At 49.2% G+C, this 7984-nt stretch overlaps 1 long non-coding RNA gene across 3 annotated transcripts in view; it reads right to left on the bottom strand.

Moving 5' to 3' along the window:
- Gm33562 overlaps positions 1 to 7984 on the bottom strand; it is a 70555-nt gene that overhangs the window by 61140 nt on the left and 1431 nt on the right. The gene's annotated exons all lie outside the window — the stretch shown is intronic.

Below are 7984 nucleotides of genomic sequence, written 5' to 3' on the forward strand. Positions count from 1 at the left end.
CCTATTTCTGAAGAAAACTATGATCGACCCACCTGCCCCCAGCACCGGACGTCCTCTTGCCCCTTTCGGCGCCAGAGCAAAAGTCGCAACTTCCCGCTCTAACCCAAAACACTTAAGCCAGGATGCACCAGAATCGCCAGCCTGCCTGACTACCCTCAGCAACCCGCAGCGGCTGGGCAGCCCTTCCCGTGGCTGTCAGGGTCACCACGACCTCTGCCCTCAGAGGCCTGTCCTCGTGCTGTGGGGTGGGGAGGAGGGGACCGGGCGACTGAGCTCCTTGCAGAGGGGAGGAGGGGACCACGAGTTTGCAACTGTCCCTTGGGCTCTGACCTTTCTAGCAGCCTCCCAGGGTCAGGATGTAACCTTTCGTATCCCCCGCTGCCTGCCTTCCCCCTAGCTGTGGCCTCAGCTAGGGGACAGGGAGGTCGATGCCGGGGCTGGCAGCCTCAGTGGCCGCAGAGGACCCGATGTGGGTGAAGACCTGAGCCTGCCTGCTCTGTATGCCTAGAGTTCTCAGCATCGCAGAGCAGCCCTGGGGTGCAGTAGGAAGCAAAGGTTGCGCAGCCTAGGCTGCCTGAGGGGTCTCGAACAGCTATCCCATCCCTAGGTCCCGGGTGAGCTGCGCGCTACAGATGTGTCCAGCACCCCCTGGTCCCCAGGAGGCCGCAGCGTTTGACCCCGCTTAGGGGACCAGTGCCAAGCTAACCAGAGGAAAAACCTAGGCTGAAGTACTGGCCGCAGAGGTGCGGCCTCCTGTCCCCTCCTGGACACTGGGGCCCAGCTTCACGCGTCGGTCTCCTTCGCCCACTTCCAGAATCTTCTGCCTTCGGCGCCTCCAGAGGGCTCTCCCAGCGGAGAACCGAGCAGAGGTTCTCCAAGCAGCACACCGGAGGCTGAGACTGCTGTAGCTTATCCGGCCCCCCCAGCCCTCCATGGCTTGGGGTTTTCGCGGTCTCCCCAGCTGGAGCCAGGGCCGCCAGAAGCCAAGAGCGTTAGGTTCAAATGCATCAAGGTTCCGAAGTCATTTATCCGGGTTTCATAAATAATTTTCTTCTTACACTTAAGCCCAATTCCTGCCCCCTTCCCGTTTTTATTGCGGGGTTTCAGTGGCTTAAAAAGTTTCCATGGCGGGTGGGTGGTTGTTCCCTTTTTCCATCATTAATGTCATTACTATGAACTATCAATAACCTTGTCGTTGGGAGCCGAGTTTCACGGTATTGATCCGCGCGGCTATTCATCTCTGCCATGCAAGACACGGAATAATTTTCGCATTACAGTAGCTTGGATTTGCTTTTAATTCATATTTAAAGCTGTAACCGGCTCAGTGGAGCGCTCTGTGAAAGACTAGAGGCGCCTAATTAATAATAAGTCAGAAACGAAGGAAGGCACCGGCGAATAAATAATTAATACAGACATCTATGTCTCTTTGAATATTGCTCCTTTAAAAATTTAGACTTACCAGGACCATACTGTAAGTCTGCCATTTATATTACAGGGATGATTTAAGAAAGCTATTTTTTTCCCTTGAAATACAATAATGAATTATTTATGGTGTTTTGCAAACCTAAGTTCCCTCATTAGCCGGCCCCTCTAGTTTGTTTCTTCCAGGTGGAAAACACCGGTTTTTAAAAATAATTACAATAAACTCCCAACAAGAACCCCTTACCAACATTAGATTCAGAAGAGCTAGGACAGGCACAAACGTGAGAGGATCCGAGGTGTGGGGCCTCCTGCTCTGGGAAAATACTGGAATCTGCCACATATGGGGATTTGTCCAGGAGAGAAAACAAAACCCAGAATATTGTCCGGTGACCTTCGGGTATTTGCTGGCACCCAATGGGACAGATTTAAGAGTACTGAAAGAAGTCCTGAAATGGCCCCAGAAGAGAGGTGGCTAGGGTTTAGAAAGTCATCCGTGCCTCTCCACATATATATTCACTATAAAAGTGTTGGGGAGAATGGAATTTTAGAGGGCCACTATTGAAAAGTTAGGGTTGACTTTCACAGTAGTCAGGAGCTATGGGTAGCCTCAGAGATTAACACAATTGAAGATGATAGGAGTGATTGAAAATCTACCGAGGTTTTTGTGTGAGATGGACTAGGATTTGTTTGCAGTGTTGTTAGCAATATTGATTTTTTGTTACTTGGATTAATGTATGTTAAACAGGAAAATGCGGGCATTAGTCAAGTACATTATAATCATCTATTGTTGAGAGGAAGGTTTCTCAGGTGATGTTGGGAACCGGGGCACCAGGCAGTTCCAACAGGGAGGAAATACTCTGGAGTATTTGGAGCATCTGGAACGGGGGGATGGGGCAGATTCCCCTGCAGTTTCACCCTCCCACCCACTCTCTCCTAGTAGAGTTACAGCTTACTCAGGTGTATTGGCCTCACTGCCGACTTCCCTACTCCCCTAAGGTATTAAAGGAAGGAAAAGGATGCAGGTGTTTGGGTCTTCCAAGTTTCTCACCTGTATGTCTATATTCCCACAGCTGCACCTCTATGAATCTTAACCCTAATGACCCTCTCTTTAGTTGTCTGGGACCTCATCTCAGGCACGGGAATTCCAGTGGCAAAACAGTGCACCCCCCCCACACCCCCCCACCCCCCACACACCTACTCATAGACCATGGGACAGGTCAGATCCAGAGAAGCCTGCATCAGATAGACAGTTCCCCGCGCCTTGATAATCCTCTGGGTTGGCTCTTCTTCAGTCACACCGACTAACACACTCTACTTAAAGGCAAGGTGAAGATGCGATGGGACCAAAGTTTTTTTCCTCTTCCTTTTCCTTTTAGTCACACACTCACACACACACACACACACACACACACACACACACACACACACACATGGAGGGAGGAGGGAGGGAGGGAAAGAGGGAGGAAGAGAGGGAGAGAGAGAGAGAGAGAGAGAGAGAGAGAGAGAGAGAGAGAGAGAGAGAGAGAGAGCAACTGGTTGCATTTACCGAGCAAAACCTCTACCGCCTGCAAGTCCCCTCTCCCCCAAAGGGCGCCCAGGCCAAGGTCTTTCCCCAGCCCCATAGAAACTAGAGGTCAAGCAGAACTCTTTTATCTTAGGTTCTGAAAGACGCATGAGGGCCAACAAGGTCTGGAGGTTGGCATGAAGCAGGGGATTCTGCTCCACTCTATAATCCTAAACTCAGCTTCTTAAAAGGGCTTCGCAATGAGTCTATGGGTCAGAGACCAAGGGTGCGGACAGACCAATAATGTGGCTAGCCTATTCAGAAAAAGGCGGGCCGGGACAGAAGTGGGGAGGAGACAAAGTATGGAAAGTGAAGTACCAAGAGAAAGATGAATCTCCCCTTGGAGAGAGCAAAACCCAAACCCGGCAGAGAAGGCTGAGGAGGGGAGAGCAGGCAACAGGGCAGGCGCTCGGAACACCTTGCGTTTTTATTTTTAAATCTTCTAGGTGTCTGTGGGTCAAATAAAGACAAGGGCAGTAACGATTATTCTGTTAAATCTATGGTACTTGACTGCGCAAACACTAATTGATTAGACACCAAAATGATTTGTTTAAAGAGTTTTCCTCCTTCCCAAGTGCAGCTGTTCTGGGCCTGCGTCGGCGTTGCTGGGCGACCGTAGAGTTCGCCGAGAGGGCGTGCCTCCGACCGGACTTGGGGAAGGTTGGCTGGTCCAAGCCCTGCGCATCTGAAGCTCCAGGGTGAGCGGTGGCTGGTGACTTCTGCTTTCTAATTATCTCCAAAGTCGGAGAATAATATCTTACTAGAGAGCATCTCTAATACACTTGGCCTTCCGTCCACCCCTCTGAGTTTTCGCTTCTCTGAGTCGCTTTGAATGATGCAAACACATGGCCCCTCACTCTCACCCCTTCGTTTCCAGTTCCCAGCGTTGGCTCTCTACCATCAGGAAGCCACTGCTAATCCATTGTAGACTTCCAAGAGATGAGGACTGGAAAAGGAGTGTTCACTGCTACCCCAAATCTGCAAAATTCATCTTCTCCCCATTTGCTCCCTCACAATCTTGGGCAAGGTTCCTCCCCCGTTACTATAAAATTATGACTAAGAGAGAAAACCCACTGAAGATCAGACCATAGAAGCCCAGTTTCCCGGGAGTCAGGTTAACCTCTGCAGCGTTGGGCTCTGCCACCTGTCACCTAGGAGCCAGACACCTCTCCCTCAATCACACTGTGACACCCCTTCGATGTTCTTGACTTGAAGGCACAGAGACTTTGCCAAAGTATTCGACCCCCAGAAAGAGTTTCAATCCGTTGCTAGTTAACCCAGGGTCCCAGGAGAGCAAGCGGTTTTCTTCCTTGCCCAGGAAGTAACCAACGCTCTTGGAGTGGTCAGTTTTCAGACCGCCACCGAGGCGGCTCCAAGCAGTTCCTGGAACTCCGCATTAGGTGGGGTTGGATCATCTTCGGGGATTTGGGGGATAAAAGACAAAAGAAATGGTGCGAAAAGGCTGGGTTTAAACCCATTTTCATGCGTAAAACAATTTTTAGGAAGGAAAGAGGGTAGCTGAACAGACGAATGAAAGCTATCTAGACATTAAATACAGGGGCAAAGCTTGAAAGAGCATGTTAGAAGCACTGGTTCCCACTTCCTCCACCAGAGTGAGAAGTCACATCCACATCGCATGGAACTGGGAAATAATGTGTTGTTTTAATTGTTTTCAATAATAAATCATCAGGCCACCATTTTTCTGTAATTCTTATCTATTCTAAGCCAACAGCAATTTTATGAATAAATTTCTCCAGAGATGGAAAGACTTTGGGCACAACAGTAGAACCCTACAGGAAGCAGCTAGAATAAAATCTTTGACCCCATTCTATCAAGAGTTCTGCTGAAGCCAGATGCCATCCGCATGTCCCACCCTGGGAGTTTCATTCAAGTTTCAGAAATGTTTAGGTTTCAAATGCTGTAGCCAAGGATCTCTTACCTGAAGCCCTGGGTAGGAACACTTTCTGAAACCCAGGACGGCAGTCACCAAATAGGGACTGAACACCTGATGCCCCAAAGAGCATAGAAACATTTCTTTTGAATGGTCCATATGTTACACATCTACTGTTCACAAAGAAAACCAAGCCATTAACCCTGAATCACATGGGCCATTCTTAGAGAACCGCACGTGGCCAGCATTTACAAGAACAGCCTTTTTCACAAGTCTGATGGCATTGCCCTGCAAACTGTAGCCAATCTAGCAGAGGACAAATTTCACATACCTACCCACTCAACAGGCATTTACACGTAGAAACATCAGTGATAGAGCCTTTGCCCAGCTCAAGGCCCCAGTAGCACAAAAGTTGGGTTCCAAGATGAAAATCCTGCAACAAGCAGCTAGTTGAGCCTTTAGCCCCTGTTTTTTAAACTTGTATTTTAATAGTTTTTACATTGCTCTTCTTTGATTCTCCTTCAGTTGCTTAGAATCTGGAGCAGTTAAGTTCTCTGCTTCACACACTTACTGTCCAGTTTCAAGGAATTCTTCTATAGCCTTTCCCTTCCCTTAGGATTGCTTCAATCCATCTTTGGTCTTATAAGGGAGGCAAGTACTATAGGCTGCAGGAAAGAAGTGAGGGGGGGGGGATGGACAAGCTTTGTGCTGGGCACTCCTAGATGAAGACCAGATGACAGCAGGTAGCTCCAGTTCCCTCAGAGGCCAGAAAATACTTCTGAGGTGTGAAAAACACCATGCTTCTAACTCAGCAACTACAGAAAAATAGTGCTTAAAAAAAGGTGTAAAATAGAGAAGTAGGAGAAGGAATAGGTGGAGGTGGTGGTGGAAGAGGAGGAGGGAGAGGAAATTTGTAAACCAAGTCTGAGATTGGTGGGGGTGGGGGTGATGTCAAACCCTGAGGGGAGCAAGGCCTAAAGATCTTTTCCTCAACTTCTTTTCTCCTTTGGGAACCAAAGCTGAAAGAAGACACCCTTTTGACAAGGTCCCTTTGGACCGAGTCCCTTTTGGTAAAGACTTGAGCTCCTTGATCCCACCTCTCTGGGGGCTCAGCTAAGAGTCACCGTGAAGAAGGACTTCCAAGATCAAGTCTCTAATTAACTGGAGGATGGTAGCACCATGAACGATGATGTGTGAACTAATACCCGATGATGTGTGAACTAATTCTTTCTTTCTTTCTTTCTTTCTTTCTTTCTTTCTTTCTTTCTTTCTTTCTTTTTAAGGAACAGTCGTTCAAGAAGAGATGGCCATAAGGGCAGATCAATCATTTCAATGGGATTAAAATATGGTGGAAGGAACAGTTGAGCTGAGATTATTTCAACCCATCCTTTGGTCTTACAAGAGATGCAAGCACTCTATACTACTGGAAAGGAGTTCAAGAAAGAAAAGAAAAGAAGGAAGGTAGATTTGGTTTCTAGAAAATATTTTGTACTTGAGTGTATCTGAAGCAATGATAAATAAATTAAATTAGTATTATTTTGGTTTTGCCAATGTATCCCCCCATGACCTTTTCCTGGGGGGTTCAGATTCCTAAATGATCATGACCAAGCTGGCTTGAAGTAGGGTCCACAGGAATTATTTGGGTAGGATGGATCCTGTTCTAATGTTGAGACCCAGCAGAGTTAGTCTTCTAGGAAGTGTTTCTGTACCCACTGACCTTGACTGTGGGCCTTGTGCTGTTAGAGGCAGGCACTTGGGTTAAGAGATGAGCCTGTTTGTACCTTAACTGATGAGATTTCAGGTTACCACACCCTGGGTTGACCACACCAAAATTTTCTTATAGACCCCACCACCACGACTCAATCCTAGGCTCTCTGAAAACCGTTACAAGGAAACACAGGCGGTGGGTTCTGTGTTTGGCACAGAGCAGGCCTCAGACACTTTGTTCAGTAGCTGAGCCCTGAAAGCCCGCTCTGAGGCTATCTTTATTGTGAGCACCGCTAGCCCCAGGCTGAGACTCGGCGCTGACCCGGCCGTAACTGCCAAGGGCCTGACAATGGGCACATCTGTCCTTTCTCCAAGGGATAAAAGCACCTAAGCAGACAAGGCTCTGCCTTTTGTTACGGACTTTTTTCTTTCTTTCTTTTGTAAATAAAAGAAAGCCGCGGCATGTGGCGGCCGGGTGTGTGTCCCACACTGGGGGCCTCCCCACGCGTCCCCACCAGGCTGAAGGCCCGGGTTCAATTCCGGATTGGAGCGTGACTGTGACAGGGGCACAATTATGCCCAAAGCTGAATTGATTTTCAAATCTGGAGGCTTCTTGCAGGGACGCCAGGAAAAGGAAAGCGTCCCTGCGGTCCAAGCCGCTCGGCTCAGCCGCGTGCACTCTGCCTGCGTGGGGTACTTCTTCCAAGCCTCTAGGTTCTTTTCTAGAAAGGCTGTGGAGTAACTAAAAAACCAGCTCCGTCCCCCCCCCCCCGCCCCCTTCCATGCTAACCAGGCCCTCTCTCCTGTCTCCCTCAGTATCCCCCAAGCAGAGTTATCCAAAGTGGGAGAGCTATCTTAATTGGGAGCAAAGTGACAGACCTTCTTTGAGGTCTGGGACAGTGAGGGGTGGCCTCGATCTGAGTGCTCCTCACTGAGCACAGATTCCTGAGTGCTCCTCGGCCCCGGGCTCAGATGGAGAAAGGTAGTTCGAGGAGTACTTGAGAGGATCATGGATGGCAGTTCGGGATACAGCGTCCCGACCTAGGCCTTCAGGGTATATACACGTCCCAAGTCCCCGTAGGACAACTATTTAAGGACAGTGAATGAGTTGGTCTCCAGCGATCCTCTAGGGAATAAAGCCCAATGGGCGAGTGGGCTTTGGGCCATGACATAGTTTCTACTCCCCGCCGGTAACCTGTACCGGGAACTAGCAACTCAGACTCAGGGGCTCTGGTTCTCAAACCTAGCTGGCTCACGGTGACAGAAACCAGGCAAGAAAGTCCGGATGGAAAGAGAGAGGGAGGTAGTGAGGAAGACCAGGAGGTAGCAAGTCTCCGAGGACTGTGGAGGCGGCTCCAGGTCGCACTCTGCGCGCGTCCCGTGCACGTGCTCACTGATCC

This window comes from Mus musculus, chromosome 9, assembly GCF_000001635.26.
Source record: "Mus musculus strain C57BL/6J chromosome 9, GRCm38.p6 C57BL/6J".
In the NCBI taxonomy this organism is placed as follows: domain Eukaryota; kingdom Metazoa; phylum Chordata; class Mammalia; order Rodentia; family Muridae; genus Mus; species Mus musculus.